Source organism: Podarcis bocagei (genome assembly GCF_964188305.1).
Source record: "Podarcis bocagei genome assembly, chromosome: 12".
NCBI lineage: Eukaryota > Metazoa > Chordata > Lepidosauria > Squamata > Lacertidae > Podarcis > Podarcis bocagei.
Window position 1 is genome coordinate 16201721 of NC_138137.1, and position 17385 is coordinate 16219105.

Below are 17385 nucleotides of genomic sequence, written 5' to 3' on the forward strand. Positions count from 1 at the left end.
AGAACAGTTTCAGGTTAAGAACGGACCTCTGGAATGAATTAAATACGTAACCAGAGGTACCACTGTACACTTGTCTTCAGAGGCATCAGACTCAAAGCATCCTGCCACCTATTTTTCAAATGGATAGAGCCTATGAGTTCACTCTGTGCAGCTAGGCAATTATCACCAGTATTACACTGAATTACACTGAGCACATGTATGCCGTGCCATAAGGTGGGCAGTGACTGCTCACAATAAACCATGACAATTCAAGAAGCCTATCTTACTCTTACACGTGAGCAAAGCCATCTTTTGTGTGGAAGCTGTGATACATTTCTCCTGCCTAACTCAGCAAGCTCCACCGCGCTCCTTCCTAACAGAATACTGGAAAGGCGTTAGCAATTTACGGAAAGGTAGAATCAAGGGGGCGGGGGAGTAGCGCAGCATAATATTTCTGTAACACTGTTGATTTATGGAGGGTTTAATGATTGTGTGCAGCCCTAACTTCATATACAGTGTGGCCCTACATGAGATTTATGGTGGATGTTTTTCTCACATAAGGTGATAGACAACGTATGCCGATGGCTTAGCTTATTTAGTTAATAGTTTTTATCTGGCATAAGCTACCGTCCGTAGAAAGCACACCCTGTGTAATTGGCATGCATTGTAGTGACTAACTTGCAGCATTACTCATGGGTGTCACGGCCGAGATGCTCTTCTGTCAACAGCAGTTGCAACATATTAACGAGGCGCAGCAAGAGGAGCTACAGGTGTAAATCAGGCCTGTCAAGCATTGTCTGGGCCATTTTGTAATCAATGGTTTATTTATTACTGCTCCCTCCCCAAATCGAAAACCGTACAAGCAAGAAGTCATGACTGGACTCCAGTATTTCAGGGGAATCAATGGAATTAATCATCAGCATTTTCCATCCGATATTGAATCAGCTCAGGTACTGGAATGATAAATGACTTTATTATCTGGATGGAATCAACATGAAATGATAACCCAGGCTTGGTATTAAAAATACTTTCGATTTCTCTACACCCAAAGCTTACATTCTTCAATATTGCTCTTCTACCCACCCCCACCCCCCTTTCCCCTAGTAGCTGTCTGGAGAAAATGAAATAAAATTAAACACTGAAATGATTGGATCTCATGCAATAAGCACAAAGAACTTATAGTAGTGGTAGTAGTAGTAAGTGGTGTAAGGGATGTTAGGGGAGGGGTAGTATGGGGCACACATACTCCTTCTGGAGTAGTTTGTCCACCTTTGGTCCCCACTCTGTACTCAGCTATCACCTGTGGGTCCTAGAAGCTGTCAGCATGCGACAGTGGTCACACCCCAGGAAATGGTTTTGATTGGCTGGCTAAACCAGGTGAAGATAGCTGATGGGTCTCAAACCCTTGGTGAGTTAGGGACTTCCCTACATAGACAGGCTCCTGCAGATTGAGCGGACTAGACCAAGAGTGGGTCCAAAGGTCAAGAAGGCAGTTTCTGCACGTGCTGTAGAGGGAAGTGAGGGGCAGATGAGGCTTGTCACCCTGGGAAGGTAGCCCATCTAGGAGAAGGAAAACTCTGATCCTAAACCTCCGCTGCCTTGCAGAGTATCTTCTGGAGAAGAAAAGGCTCAGTAAGACCTACACAAATCCAGAGTGGCTGGATGGTGTCTTGTCTGCCTCCCTCTGGCAGCTCCTGCAGCCAAGCTGGTGCCAAATGTATTGTTCTGCTCTCCTTTGGACCACATTAGCAAGGCCGAGGGGGGGGGGTCTTGTCATCTGGGCAGCCCAGGACCTCCTTTGAGGAAGGTCTGAATGAAGGGTGGGATATGGCTTAGCAGCATTCCTCTCTGTTATTTTGCAAACTCACCCCACTTACCTGGGGGCAAGCCCCATTGAATTCAATAGGGCTTACTTTTTATTTATTTTTAGTTAAAAACACATTTATTCAATAGTTACACTTCAGCTTTGTCCACTGCCATAATACCACAGAACAATCACTCCAGTCGCTTACTTTTGAGTAGACGTGGTTAGGCTTGTGCTGTTAATTGCTACTTTAAACACGATCAAGAAAATAGAGTTATAAAAAAGGGTCAGAGTTATGCAAGGGGGGGGGGAGTATTGTTGCGAAAATCAAAGAGATTGAAATGCCACTATCCAGACAATAGAATTCAGAAGTGCCAGCTGAAAGCGAACACCAAGATCCATTGGTATTAGAGGAAGCTGCTGGAAAAGAAAGCCAGGAAGTAATTATTCTGGTTTAATAGAAGATGAAGTATAACTGTCTCCTCTGGACACTATAGAGTCATTGCAGTCTGACTAAATTCCATCTATTTGGTGGAGCCATATCACTAATCAGGAGGGAAGCTGTGTGACAGCTCGCTCTAATGAAGTTTGTGTCATTTTAGCAAGATAAATGGCTGTGGTTCAACCAGGCACCATTCAGTTAACTCTCCGGCTGCACAAACGGCTCTATAATGTTCTCTTCAGTGCACAAAGAGGACATAGATTTGCCACGTTCCAAACCTCAGCATCGCAGAGGGAACAAAAAGCTGTTGCCTCTCTGTCCATTTCGAATCTAACCTTTTTATAAAGCACATTTTCCGTGGCTGGCCGGTTCAATTGGTTTCTCAAACGACGGGAGCAATCTCTGGCAATTAACTGTCCCCCACCCGTAAGGAAGCAATTGTTTTGTAACAGAACTGTCTGAAAGGATTTCCCCACCAACCCCCACTCTCCTTAAAGCAAATGTTTAGGATCAACAAGATTTAAGTACATGCAGGTGTACTGGCAAATCTGCTTCACTCTCAAACCTGGTCGCTAGGCACTCCCTTCTCTGAAAATGCTGAAGATCAAGGGATGATAATGAAGTGTGTTTTGCGGAGAAAGCCGACACGTTGTGCATAGGACATTTCCTCTCCAAGACATTCAGATGTATTACTGCATTGGCACAGTGTGCTTTCATCCATCTTCAGGCACAGGTGTGACTTCCAGCACCCGTATCTTAAGAATAATGCAAAAACTGCCTCGGAGGAGAATTGTTAAATGGTTGCCATCTGGTGGATTTATATTAGCATAATTAGCCATCACCCCCTGTTTTTTTCTTCTTTTCCTTTTTTTTGCTCCACCCAACCCATTTTAAAGCCCAGAAGGGCAATGGCAGGTAGAAAAGCACAACAGCCTAACAGATTCAGCTGTGATTCAGTCATAGAATCATAGAACTGCAGAGCTGGAAGGGACACTGACAGTTACCAACCTCCTGCAACGCAGGAATTTCAACTAAAGCATCTCTGACAAGTAGCCGTCCAACCTCTGCTTAAAAAACTCACAAGGAAGGAGAGTCCACCACTTCTTATGGGTGTCCATTCCACTGTTGAACAGCTCTTACCGTCAGAAAGTTCTTCCTGATGTTTATTTGGCATCGCTTTTCTTGTAATTTGAATCCATTGGTTTGGGTCCTACCCTCCAGAGCAGGAGAATACAGTGGTACCTCTGGTTACGTACTTAATTTGTTCCGGAGGTCCGTTCTTACCCTGAAACTGTTCTTAACCTGAAGCACCACTTTAGCTAATGGGGCCTCCCGCTGCTGCTGCACCGCCCAAGCACGATTTCTGTTCTCATCCTTAAGCAAAGTTCTTAACCCGAGGTACTATTTCTGGGTTAGCGGAGTCTGTAACCTGAAGCGTATGTGTCAGGGAACTGCCATCGGAGCTAGAGGTGGAGGGAAGGCTCCAGAGGGATACCGGAGAGGGTCTCAGTAGGGAGAGGGGCAGCCCATTTGCTGGGGAAGGAAATCAGCGTAACACCAGTGGAGAAGGGGGGCAGATGGGGGAATCAGAGAGGAGGCTCCAAGACTCCTCGCCGGAGACCAGCGGAGAGAGTACGGATCCTCCGATGCCCACACCCTTCACAGGTGTGGGCATCGGAGGGGAGGCTTCCTTCACAGACATTGTGGTCCTTCAGGTGGTACTAGACCTTAGCTCCCATGATCCCTGAGCTTTATCCATGTTGACTGGGGCAGATGGGAGTTGGAGTCCAGAAACATCTGAAAGGTTGAGGTGGCCTTCATATTGTTTCTATACTAGGTCTGGGCGATATCTGGTTTTCAACATCGTGATATATCACCAGTTTCATGGTTTCCCCCAGGTCGTGATTTTTGCATAGCGTGAGCGCAAACACCCACACCATGATTCGTGATATATAGCCAGGTCAAAAATTATGAAACCAATATCAAGATATGGACTTCAAACCATTTGTTGGACAATATATTGATATATCACCCAGCTCTATTGTATACTGTTTTATGTTTTATTGTACAGTGGTACCTCTGGTTACATACGCTTCGGGTTACATACGCTTCAGGTTACAGACTCCACTAACCCAGAAATAGTTCTTCCCATTAAGAACTTTGCTTCAGGATGAGAACAGAAATTGTGCTCCGGTGGCGTGGTGGCAGCAGGAGGCCCCATTAGCCTCCTGGTGGTGCTTCAGGTTAAGAACAGTTTCAGGTTAAGAACGGACCTCCGGAACGAATTAAATACATAACCCGAGGTACCACTGTATATATTGCTGTGCACTGCCTTGATATTGCATATGAGTTTATAAATAAATAAATAAAATAACAAGTATGTGAGGGCATATGTTGCCCTTAGCCTGATTTCACGCAGGTGGGCAAAGATGGGAAGGGGAGGTGACAGAGACAGGCAGACAGTGAGAGAGGCAAGTGACAAGAGAGGATGAGCTGCCCCACCCATTGCTGGCATTGGCTCCAGCCACGCCACCATGTGGCTGTTATTACTATTATTAGTTTGATTTATTACCTGCCTTTCACCCTAAGGTTCCAGGGCAGGTCGTAACATTTTAGGATACCATGTTAAAATGGTTGGAACAAGTTGCAATCACCAGAACAGGCTGGGTCCCCTAAATATGCACCTCAGAGACCCCAGGGTAAAGAGGTACATCTTCAGCGCACCTTGGAAGCTGTATATTTATTATTATTTTCATTGAAATGTATATACCACTTGATTGTGGGTGTTTTTTTAAAAAAAAAAAACTCCCCTCAAAGTGGTTTACAAAAAAAGAAGTTGCTAGACTCATCTATGTGGGGAGGGAGTTTTGCAACTTAGGGGCTGCCACAAAGAAGGCCATCTCTTGGGATGCTGCCACACTGAACTTCTTTGAGCAGTGGAACTACCGAGAGAGCCCTGTGCTGCTCGTGACACCCGAAAGGTTCAATATTCAGTCTCTCAGATCTTTGGGGCCTAAGTTGTTGAGCACCTTGAACTGGGTCAGGAAATGAACTGGCAACCAATGCAGCTGTTTTCAAACCAGGGGTTATAAGAGTTCTAACTGGAACTCCAGCTCAATCTTGGACCAGTTGCAGTTTCCAGGTCATCTTCAAGGGCAGCCCCACATGGAACACATTGCAATAATATATTACCCTCTCAGGGAGTGTCATTATTGACAGTGGGGAAAAGTTTCCCATCCCTGCTCTAAAGCACTGTATAAATTCCATATATGATTAAATGCTGTTTTGATACAACATTGTCTAACATCCCCACAAACACATCAGAATGAGTGATCATTAAATAACCAACATCATCTAATCTCCCTGCAAACAAATCTAGATGAATACACAATAAACAGGTCTTCTGTTTATTGATTCTACCTGCAAAAGCTGCAGTTGCACTTAAACTACCGCCAGTAAAGGAATATTTTTCCATGGTTATATACCAAAGCAGCCCTTCTGAGCAAGTAAAACTATACAAAATTCCTCTCCATTATTTGAATTTTGCACCAAGTTTATGTTATAAAAATATAACTACGGAAAACAGAAGCCCACACAGTCTAGACCTCAGTTTCTGGAGCGGACTGTCACTAATTTCACATGGCACGTGCATGAAAGGTGAAAAGGGTTGAGGCTGCTGCCCCACATCTTGTGAGTTGCAGCAGAGATTTGCCTTATACGTCATCATTTGCACTTGCTTACCAGCATGCGGGTGGCGCTATGGGTTAAACCACAGAGGGTCAGCAGTTTGAATCCCCGTGACGGGGTGAGTTCCTGTTGCTCGGTCCCTGCTCCTGCCAACCTAGCAGTTCGAAAGCACGTCAAAGTTCAAGTAGATAAATAGGTACCGCTCCGGCAGGAAAGTAAACGGCGTTTCCGTGCGCTGCTCTGCTTTGCCAGAAGTGGCTTAGTCATGCTGGCCACATGATCCGGAAGCTGTACGCCGGCTCCCTCGGCCAATAAAGCAAGATGAGCGCCGCAACCCCAGAGTCGGCCACGACTGGACCTAATGGTCAGGGGTCCCTTTACCTTTACCTTACCAGCATGGTTGCAGAAGATTCTCCAACAGGAACAGGGGGAAACGGGAATGCTGACCCAGTCAGCAGATGTCCGTGGACAAAAGCATCTTCAGATGCTCTAATTTGATTATCTTCTCAGTCCAAGACAACCAGTTACCCACAGATACACGATTGTAGGACAAGAATATCCAAATTTTGGCTGTGAAAATTGGCTCTTAGCTTTTTGCTAAGTTACTTTTACTGGGAAATTCAAGGAAGCTTTGGGGAGCAAACTTCAGTTGCTTTTTTTGTTTTTAAACTTGCTAGTTACTGAACTCTGAGCTAAAACACAGACTAATTTTGAACCATTTGGTTTTATTTACACTTGGCACTTAATGAATCTCCCTGCGACAAAGTCACAGTTTGGCCGAAGAGGGATCCAAAGGGAAGCAGTTTCTTTCGCCACCAGCAGTCAACGACCAATGTCCTGAGAGAAATTTGGTCATGGTGTCTGGTTAATTTTATTTAGTTTCTCTGTCCTCCGGTCATGTACCTATTTTTTCTGTGTGGTGGGCATCAGGTGGGCACTGTGTGAATATGGGAGGTGCAAGTAACCATTTTAGGCTGGTGAAACCTTGCACGGCAAGGTTAATGGTGTTATAAACATACAAACATTTGTCATACCTAATCCACCCACTTGGCCACTGTGGGTGGTTCATCTGGCACCTTCATTATATATCTTCATTATATATCTTCATTATATATCTTCATTATATATCTTTAGGCACCAGGCAAAACATTCCTCCTCAACCTGTCCTTTGGCTGATTAACATTCTACAGCCTTTGAAATGTGTTTGTGGGAGAGTGGGTTATTATTTTGCTGTTTTTAACTATTTGTGTTTTTACCTTATATTTTTTTCTTGTGAAATGCTCTGAGATCTTGTGATGAAGGGTGGCCTATAAATCAATCAATCAAACAAACAAACAAACAAACAAACAAACAAACAAAACTTATTTTCCAAGTCAAATTCAGGCATTTCATATGAGTCAAATAAGCAGTATATTTGGGATCTAGGCTGGTTTTGTTGATGCTTTTTAAGTCTAATTTACTATCGCTTCTTCTTCTGAAAGTAAAAGAAAATTTCATCTAAATCCCAGTGCTAAGTGAGTTTTTAATTGATACTGCTATTCAGAAGAAATACACTAAATCAGACAAAAAGAGCATGAGCAAAAATAGCAAAGCCTGCCTCTTGTACAGTTTCCTGAATTTCTGATTTTTCTTCTTCCAGTGTTGCTATTCCCCACCCCACCCCCCGGTTTTAAATTATTCAGTTTACAGCAGTTGTCAGGTGTGTGTGTGCGTGTCTATTTGGGTATGGATATTTATATGGTTTGGGGCAGGGAAGGAATAACATTACTTTTCCAACCTTTGTGGCGTTATTATAAGTGCAAGTCAAGGGTTCATACCTGCATGAGAGAATAAATTCTCCCCTCTGGAATGTGCTAATAGAAATATGATAGCAGGCCAGGCCAGCTTAAAATACAATATTATAAAGAACGCCAAGTCGGAAAGGGATGGTACACATCACATCATAGAACTGGTCTTCCATATAATCGGTTTCAGAATATGGGGTTATGTTGGTAGATACTATAGATGTGGGAAGGTGAATTTGAGGTGAGGGGAAAATTTTCACAGCAACATCTGAGCCCACATTGCAGCAAATGTTCTGTTCAAGTTCAGTTAAAGTAAAGAGGGCAAACGGCAATTAATTTTTTTTAAAAAAATCATTTATATTTTAGAGCTTAAAAGTTGCATGGAAATGGGAAAGTTCAACATTACCAATTCATCCAACATTCTTTAATAAGTATTGGGCAAGCAATTCCATCATGTAAGGGGTGCCGGTTTGGGAGAAGGAATTGGAAACTTGCGACACCCACCCACCCCCTGCATGCAGAAGGGCCTTCTGCTCATGCAAGACGCTCTTTGGATCCTTCCTAAACAATGACGGTTAAAAGGAGATTGTGTTGCACACATAGAGGTGACCTGTATAATATTAAAAGAAAATGATGGTGTGGGTAGTAATTTAAGAAGGTGAAGGCACAGTTCCGGAAAACCTGCTTAAGACATTTCAGCCTCTACCTTGGCCAAATAAAGGGGGAAAGAAAAAAGTCAGTTGCTTATTATTAATAATAAACTTCATATTTTTGCACATCTAAGAGGTACGGGCTATGCATACCAACACATGTTGCACACCAATCACTGCCCCACCCATTTTGCAATGATAGCCTGGTGCTGCTTCAAAATACAATGTACAGTTAACTGGGGTTGGAGCCCAAGCTATACAAATGGAATCTGTAGTTGGATAAATTCCTTCACATTAGCTGTGTAAAGAAATAATCCCATCAATTCCCTGGTTTGAATTTTTCTTCTGTAGTTGGAAAACATATTCTTCTGAATATGTTATATTGAATAATCCTGTTTTTTTAAAAAATAGTTCCAGTTAAATCAGTTAAGCTGCACTGATTTACAGTGAGAGTGCTGTGATGACCCATGGTGTTTTGATTTTAATAGTTTTCGCTTTTAAACATCCCAAAATTAATCAAATCAGCAGCCTCCAGAGAAATCAGAAGAACTTGATATTCCAAATCCATTTGTGACTTTTCCGTGAATCAAATATTTTCAAAGGACAGATGCAGGAAGTGATTTTTTGTAATATATATATGTTGTTTCTTTTCTATATGTAATTAGAAGAAAATAATATTTGCAGAATCTGGACTATGAATGGCTCATAAACATGGGAATAATTCACAAAACTGATTCATAGCACAGATGAATATTCAGAGGATTAATTGCCAATGAATTATTCATTTAAGATCTACCAAAGTAACATGTATTTTGAAATATTGCCATGAGCCCAGATAAACAGCCCTGTGGGGAAGTATAAATATCACATCCGCAGAGAATAACGAATTAGTCCTTACAGTGTCCGGCAAAAGATTTAAGTCCGCCAGATTTCAGGTAACTTGCACACTTGATGTTTTATCACATGAGGCCACATTGAAAAAGAGCAAGGGACATTCACTCGTGGACAATTCACATTGCCTTGGTTCTGTTGAACTTCGTAACAAAATGCTGTCTTGAATCAGCTGCTGTGTTGGACCAGTTTGCATAGATTATGTCACTTCGATAAAAGCGTACCAAATTATTTTCTCCGCTGGCACTGACCTATACTCCACAGTCTTCCCAAACATTATATAGGGGAGATCAGGATGGGGAAAGTTGCACCACCCTGTTCCAGTCACAGTGCTAGCCAGCCAGACAGACATGGCTTCTTCCTGCTGAACCCGAGCCAACCTGAGATGTCACTGCGCATCATAGCAACAGGAAGAAGCATTCGTCCGTGAGTCACAACAGCATGTGCTGGGTTGGGTGGGTCTGCAGGTTATATTAGACTCTTCCCCGACTGAATAGGACTTTATAGTATTAGAGCCCTTTCTGGGAATATCTAGAAAAGCTTATTTGCAAACATAGTGGGGGTTTTTTAATGCTTTATATTCATTGCTTTTAAGTGAAAACATTTTGCTAATTTCCATAGCTATTTGTATACCTAACTTTAAAAAGGTTTAAAATCTAAGCTCTCTAATTCACTGAGGAATGGTAGAAGTCTAAAACAAGGGATCAAGTTCCTTTTTGTATGCATGGGCTAATTTGACTGTGAAGATGAATCTGTGCTAAGGAGAGGAAACAGGGGGATAAAAAGGTGTTTGGGAAATGCGGGGAGAGAAGTGATCAGAGCAGAGGGTATGTTCTGCTTGTGGTAAAATGGAAAGTTGTCTTTCTAAAATATTATTTGCCATTCTTCCTTCATGGGTGACCTATCCCCTTTCCAATTTTTAGTGATCAGTATTCTTGCTACATTGTAGCATATAGGAACACCCTCCTTTTATTAATTTGAGATATCAATTGTCAGAATACCCAGAAGAAAGGCTTCTGGCTTCTTCACAAATATTTGTCTAAATATTTTTTTAAAAATTCATCATAGACAATATCCCATTTCCTTTTAATTTTGTCACAACCCCACCACATATGGTACATTGTTCCTTCCATTTGCATACACCTCCAGCAGGCATTTGAGTTTGTTTTATATATTTTGGCCAATTTGCTGGGGGTCATGTACCATCTATATAGCATTTTCATAAAAATTTTCCTTTATTGTGTAGCAAGCTGTGAATTTTAAGTCTTTTGCCATAATTTTTCCCAGTTGTCCATCTGGATGGAATAACCAGTCCTTTGACCATTTGATCATCACGTCTTTGACCTCTTCATCCTTAACCTCCCAGTCCAGCAGCAATCTGTACATTTTAGATAGTATTTTCTTTTTGTTTCGTAATAAGGCTTTTTCCAACTTTGATATTTCTGTCTCAAACCCAATTTTCCTATCTGCTTTGAAAACATCATTTAGTTGGTGGTATTGTAGCCAATCCGTAAAATAATGTTTGATTTCTTAAAAAAAAAAATAGCTAGCTTGAGTTGGTTTTGATCTTTCTCTAGAATTTCTTTATGTTACCCAGTTTTGTTTCCATGTTCTTCCTTTTTACTGAAATGGCCTCTAGAGGTGATAACCACCAGGGTGCACAACATCTTGTGCAAATTTGGTGGAAACTCCAGAAAGGGCCTTTTTGGTGGCTGCACCCAGACTTTGAAGCTCCGCACACAGAGAGGCTCATCTAGATCTCTCCTTGGTGGCCTTTCCATCAGCAGACAAAACCCTTTCTAGTTAAATAGGTGTTTGCTCTGCTGAGCTGCTTTGCTTTTCTCTCCCATTTTGTTTTTAATCTAAGGGTGGCAGCCAACCAAGTCATTCAGACACATTCCTGCGTTGCACAGAGTTGGACCAGATGATCATTGGGGTCCCTTCCAACTCTACGATTCTATGATTCTATGATTAAAAAACCCATTGAGTTCAGTGGGCCTACTGTGAGTTTGACTAAGACATCACCCTATAATTTTAACGGCCTGCTGTTCTTACATTTTAATCAGTTCTTTTCTGGTTATACATTTTTATTTGCTTACTTTCTGTTTTATTGTTTTTAGCCACCTTCGGCTTTTTATTTATTTATTGGAAAGGTGATGTATAAATGTAACAAGAAAGAAATGTGGTATGTATTCATTGATTCCACCCCACTTTGGCCATAAATTCAAAGTGGCTCTGTTTTCATACGGCTGTTGTTTTTCCTGCAGCAAAACAAAACCTTGTCCATTGTGAGCACACAGTGTGGCTGGTGTGCTTGCTGAATAGTATCTTTCGGAAATTAAACTGATCAAATTGCCTTTTACTGAGGATACTGTTTTGGAAATTTGTCATCCCCTTTCATAGCAGAGACAACCTCTATAAATTGCAAACTGAATGGCGTCCGAGTGCTTTCTGTCCCTAAGTAGAGACAGCTGGTAACACAGTTTATAAGCAATTGGTGTCCAAAAGACAGTCATTTGTGCTGTCTTCCCCCCCACTCCATAGACAATTTGCCCAAATATACCAACTGATTATGTGAAATACAGTATAGCTATTAACCAATAGAGCAGAATGCTTCCGTTGCCTAGTAACGTAACTCAATTGGAAAAAAAAGGAAATAAAAATAGAAAACAGACCTGCTCAGTGCCAAGCAAAAATATTCCAACTTGCAGCAGTTGAAGCCTGGATTTGAAATTTATTTTTAAAGTATGGCTAAGCCAAACATATCAAGCAGGCAAACAGCACCCCTTTCTTCTCTCTATCTGGCTGAATAGACATTCAGGGCATGGAGGATATTCATATAATCTGAGAGTTTGTGTATCAGTGTAACTAGTGAGGGAATAAATGGCTTAATGGAGTACAAATTATTTTCAGAATGAATTTGGTTGAACTTCCAGAGGATCCTTTAACCACATTACCATCAACAGGGGGAATAGCTTCAGCATCTGTTAACTCAAGTGTAATTTAAAAAAAAACAACAGCCAATTTTCTTGAGCAGATTAAACAAAAAACAAACGAAAAACCCCACACAAAGTATACGTAAATATTATGCACTTATCACAGGCCTAGCCCTACCATAAGGTACAGTGTTTTGAGCTTCATGAAAGGCAGAAAATGGTTAGATATTTAATTTATTACGATTGTACTCATCTGCCAGGGAGGGGAAGAGGCGCTTGTGCAATTTTCTGCCTCAGGTGCCAAATAAGATGGCCAGGCTTGGATACTGAGCACCTGGGGCAGGGAGTTGTAGCAGGCATAATGTCTTCAGCTAACCCTGAGGCACAGGGATGATTCAGAACTGCATTTTAAGGACATGGCTGCACTGTGAATCTAAGTACTCGATACCCTACCTGTAAACACCGCCTCCCATCTAGGATTCTGCATGTGCTCTAGGCATGGGCATCCACAGGAATTTTTCAGGGGGGGGGGAGGAAAGTAAAATAAAATTGGGGAGCAGTTTCTCACCAAAAAATGAGAAGGGTCTTTATTGTCTGTACATGTTGCCTCAAATCTCAGCTTTTACAAATGCTAGTAACTTGTTTTTTTAAAAAAGGCTGGGAATCAGAGGTTTATGATTTAGCTGGGGCGGGAGGGGGGGCAATTGCCTCCCCCCCAGTGGCACTAGGGTTTAATGCTGCTCACGCATGAGCAGCCTCCCTCATTCACTTAAATGGAGAAGCCACCTCCATATGCACATCCCTTTCTTTTTTCTTTTTTTTCTTTTTTCAATTTTTTTTAATTGATTTTCCAAAATTTAAAACAAACAAACAAACATAGATCTTAACTGTACTTAATCCAATCTTAGTAACATTGTTAAATGACTTCCTCAAACCCCCCTGGCTGAGTTTCATTGTATATCATTGTAACAGTTTTCCAAAACCAATTTTCTCATAAAATTAACTTAGTCACTTACATCTTTCTTTCTTTCTTCCTTTCCATTTTAACTTGAAACATTTTGTTCTTTAACATCACATATTTAAATCCTAAGCCTATCTGGTATTTGCAAGTTTTTTCCAATTAACATATGCACATCCCTTTCAACATGAAGTTAGTTTATTTATTTTATTAGATTTATATACTGCCCTCCATCAAAAGATCTCTGGGGGTTCACCAGATGAAAACACAAATAAGTAGTTAAAACAAAAACAATAGCTCCCTCCCCCTAAAAAAACACATTTAAAAGGCGTAGAATATTAAGCAGCCAAAAGCCTGGTTGAAGAGGAACATTTTTGCATGGTGCCTAAAAATATATAATGAAGGCTCAGTCAGTAAAGCATGAGACTCTTAATCTCAGGGTTGTGGGTTCGAGTGCCATGTTGGATGAAGGATTCCTGCATTGCAGGGGGTTGGACTAAATGATCCGTGTGGTCCCTTCCAACTCTATGATTCTAAGGTGGCAGACCAACCTCCTTGGGGACAGGATTCCAAAAACAGGGAGCCACTACAGAAAAGGCCCGTACTCGTGTTGACCCCTCCACTGAAACAAAATACCTTACAACTTGTATATGGAAAGACTTTTCCTTCCCTCTTCCATACCTACATTCTTTTATGGATTACTGCAGAAACAGTGTCCTTTTTAAGGAGATTCCTTTGGATCAAAAAAGTGGGTGGCTTTTGGGTCATGTGTAACATCTGAAAACATGATCATAATAAATCGAGATGGGAAGGAATTTCTTCCCAGGTTACATGTGTGGCTTGGCTTGCTTGATATTTGATGAACTGTTGACTGGCACCCTACTTTCCGATAGCGGCGCACTGGGGTATAAATTTTGTGGCTTCAAACTTCTGCGTAAGCCTTAGCAACAAGCATGGCTGTTAATGTGCAAATGATGTCACACATAAGCTGAGCATGTATGTACAGTTCAACAACTGGCCATCAAAGGACACAAAAAGAGGTCTCTGCTCCAAAGGAGCTAAAATTGAAATGGGGAACACAACTGTAGAAGGAACAGTGGATGGCGGTGACAGCAATGGATGATAATGAGAAAATCACAATGACATTTGTGTGACTGCAGTCAGGTCATGGATGGAGAGTAAAGCTGAAAGCCTTTGAAAGGAGAGAGGAGAGGTGCCACCATATAAACATTCATAGAAAGAGTCTTTAGGTGTATAAAATGGCAGAGAGAGAATGGGTTTGGTGCCAGGCTTAATTTCTGAACCAGCCCATGGACTGAAATGCGTTTATAGCCAGAAATCTGATAGGAGGCATTGTAGTATGCTGGCATCCATGAGGCACAGAAGATGTGGTTCAAATGGGACAAGGCTGTTTGAAACAAAATGGTATGAATTATTACTAACAGTGACTTTTTAAAAAAAAATCCAAAATTCAGAATATCTGAATTCTCTTAAAACAGCAGCGACTCAAACAGGCTGCAGATTCCACCTTGTCACTCAGAAAAAGAGCCAGATTATTTTAGTATCATCTGACCAAGGCAGGAAAATATAAATGACAGATAAAACTACATCAGGATCGTTTTTCTTTTACAGGATGCCTGAAGTTTCCAGGCCTATGACATTATAGTCTAAAACTTTACTGATAAGACAGCGGCTGTGATCCATAAGCCACTTATGCTGCCATTCTTACCCCATTTTTCATATTGGCTCAATAATGTCTTCTAGGAAGGATTCCACTCGAGTTTAAAATGAGCAAGCAGTGGAGGATTTGCATTCCTGAAATGGCTTCATGTATGTTAGGTTCTGCAGAAGGTGCAGAAAAATTTCCAAAGCTTTTCATTTAGATTATCTAGTAAAGGTAAAGGGACCCTTGACCATTAGGTCCAGTCGCAGCTAACTATGCAGTTGCGGCGCTCATCTCGCTTTATTGGCTGAGGGAGCCGGTGTTAGTCCGCAGACAGCTTCCGGGTCATGTGGCCAGCAAGACTAAGCCGCTTCTGGCGAACCAGAGCAGCACACGGAAACGCCGTTTACCTTCCCGCCAGAGTGGTACCTATTTATCTACTTGCACTTTGTGCTTTTGAACTGCTAGGTTGGCAGGAGCAGGGACCGAGCGACGGGAGCTCACCCCATTGCGGGGATTAGAACCGCCAACCTTCCCCTAGATTATCTACGACAATACATTTTCTGTTTCCAACCCAGCCTGTGGAAATTTTGGGTGTGAGACTTTTTTCTTTAGGCAGCTGGTCTCTTCAAGCTTTTTCCCCAGGTGGTTTTGAGAAGCAGTATGTTGTGATAGTGATATAGTTGTACTCTCAAAGATGACAGGATTATTCCACTGCTGGAGAATGAACTGAGGGACGAACAGGTAATGGACTATTATTTGCTTCTCTTGCACAGATAGATATTTCAACTGTGCAGAACCTACTCCACACTGTGCCTCCACCTTATATTCCCCAGTTTTTTTACTCTCCTTTCAGATTCTTGAACTGCATGCTCAAAAAAATTAGTATGTACCCTTAGGCAAAATGTTTTGGTCTATTTGGATAATACAATTCTGCCACTAAAAATTGTTGGATCATTTTGTTTTGTTTTCAAGCATTCCTGTTATAAATGAAGCTATTACGGTTGTCCAAAAAAACATACAATTGATGGTATGGCGGGGGGGGGGGGAGAGAGAAAGAGAAAGAAGCACCTTCATCGAATGCTGAAAAGAAATTGGGCCAAATCCAAGGGGAAAATCCCATTAGAAGACAATTTTAATTGCCTTCTGCAGTTGCAGTAAAGATAAATATAGTCAGTCGAAGCTATTTTGAGGCCAGGTGATATGGTCTAGCTGTCAGTAGAGCAAAATGTGCCCAGATGAAGAATGAATTCATACTAGTAGTTTGTGTTTAACATTTAAATAAGTGCAATACAATTTTGGCTCTGTTGTTTTTCTGTTTAATCTATTGTTAATTGCATTATGTCATGAATCTGCTTGCCATTGATCTGCCTCTTTTGCGACATTTTGTACTCAGATTTTTATACCTGCATTGCTTTAGCCCCCCCCCCCCTCCGCGAACTAATTCATGCTATGGCTGAACTTGATGTGCCATCGTGAATATCAGGCCAGTAGCAACACAAAGCATTCCTCTACAGAGTTTTGCACTGGTTCACTGTTAAAACTTGGGCAGCCTCAGTAAACACCCTGTTTACATATTAGGGAGCCAGATTTCAGCAGGGACTCCGACATAAGCCTCCTGTTGCCCATCTCCCGCTGATCTCTTCCTCTGTTCGCTGAAAGCCCTGCACCAGCAATTTCAAAACAGATGGTGGAACCTGATTTAAGAAGCCCAACTGAGCAAGCTCCAGCACTGAGGGCAGCAATCCTGGGCATAATCTTTCCATGGAGCAAGTCGGTAGAACTTAACTTCAAAGTAAACATGCATAGGATTTTGCTTTAAGGCTCCATTATTCCCATGTAGTGGGTTAAAGTTGCATTCTTCTTTTTTAAAAAAATGAATGAATGAATGAATAGAATTTTGACCTGTGATGATCCACATGACATAATTCCCTGCCCCCTGCAGTAGCTTCCATACCAAGGTAAAGAAACAAAAAGTGCAATTGCATCCACACACCAACGTGGTTGTATTTCAAACAGCAACGCAGCCTTCCTGCTTGTCTCCCTGTGGTTAGAGGAAGGGATGAAACAATGGTTTTTAATGAACCCTGTTCTGTGTGATGAGTCAATAGTGCCGCGAAGAGGTAAAAGCGCCACTCGATGCCATCTGATCGCGCATCTGTTCTTCAACCGGAAAGGAAATGTCAGTGGGGGGGGAGGGGGGAAACTGCTGACATAGCCACAGATGACAATGTCAGCGTGGAGTAGAAGTGGCAGGGGAATGAAGATGTTGCTGCAATTAGCTTACACAAAAAGACTTCTGAGCATAGAGTTCTCTCTCCTGAAGCCTATTGCATGGAACACACAACAGAGTGAGTCAGGGATTTCTTATGAGCGCGGGAGCTCTAACGTTCACACTGTCTCATGTTCACACTGTCGTCCCGGCACACTGGGCATGCACACTGGAGGGCATGTGGGGCTGGATCAGAAAGACGAGACCGAAACCAAACAACTTGCTCACGTGTTATTTCTTCACAGGCTCTTATGGTGCCATTTGTAAATCCATTACAACGCCTATAAACCCCCATGAGCCGTTGAGCAACAGGCTGCAT

The 17385-nt window shown here is 42.0% G+C and overlaps 1 long non-coding RNA gene across 10 annotated transcripts in view; it reads left to right on the top strand.

The window, feature by feature from the left end:
• The window catches only part of LOC308570213, a 114089-nt gene that overhangs the window by 64374 nt on the left and 32330 nt on the right, over positions 1 to 17385 (top strand). Inside the window, exon 4 of one of the 10 annotated variants that reach the window (XR_014000980.1) lies at positions 8063 to 8153. The exons of 8 other annotated variants lie outside the window; for them this stretch is intronic. This is a non-coding gene — a long non-coding RNA (uncharacterized lncRNA). Of the gene's footprint in view, positions 1 to 6307; positions 6643 to 8062; positions 8154 to 17385 lie in introns of those variants that run through there. One more of the 10 variants, XR_014000981.1, reaches the window with a different exon arrangement.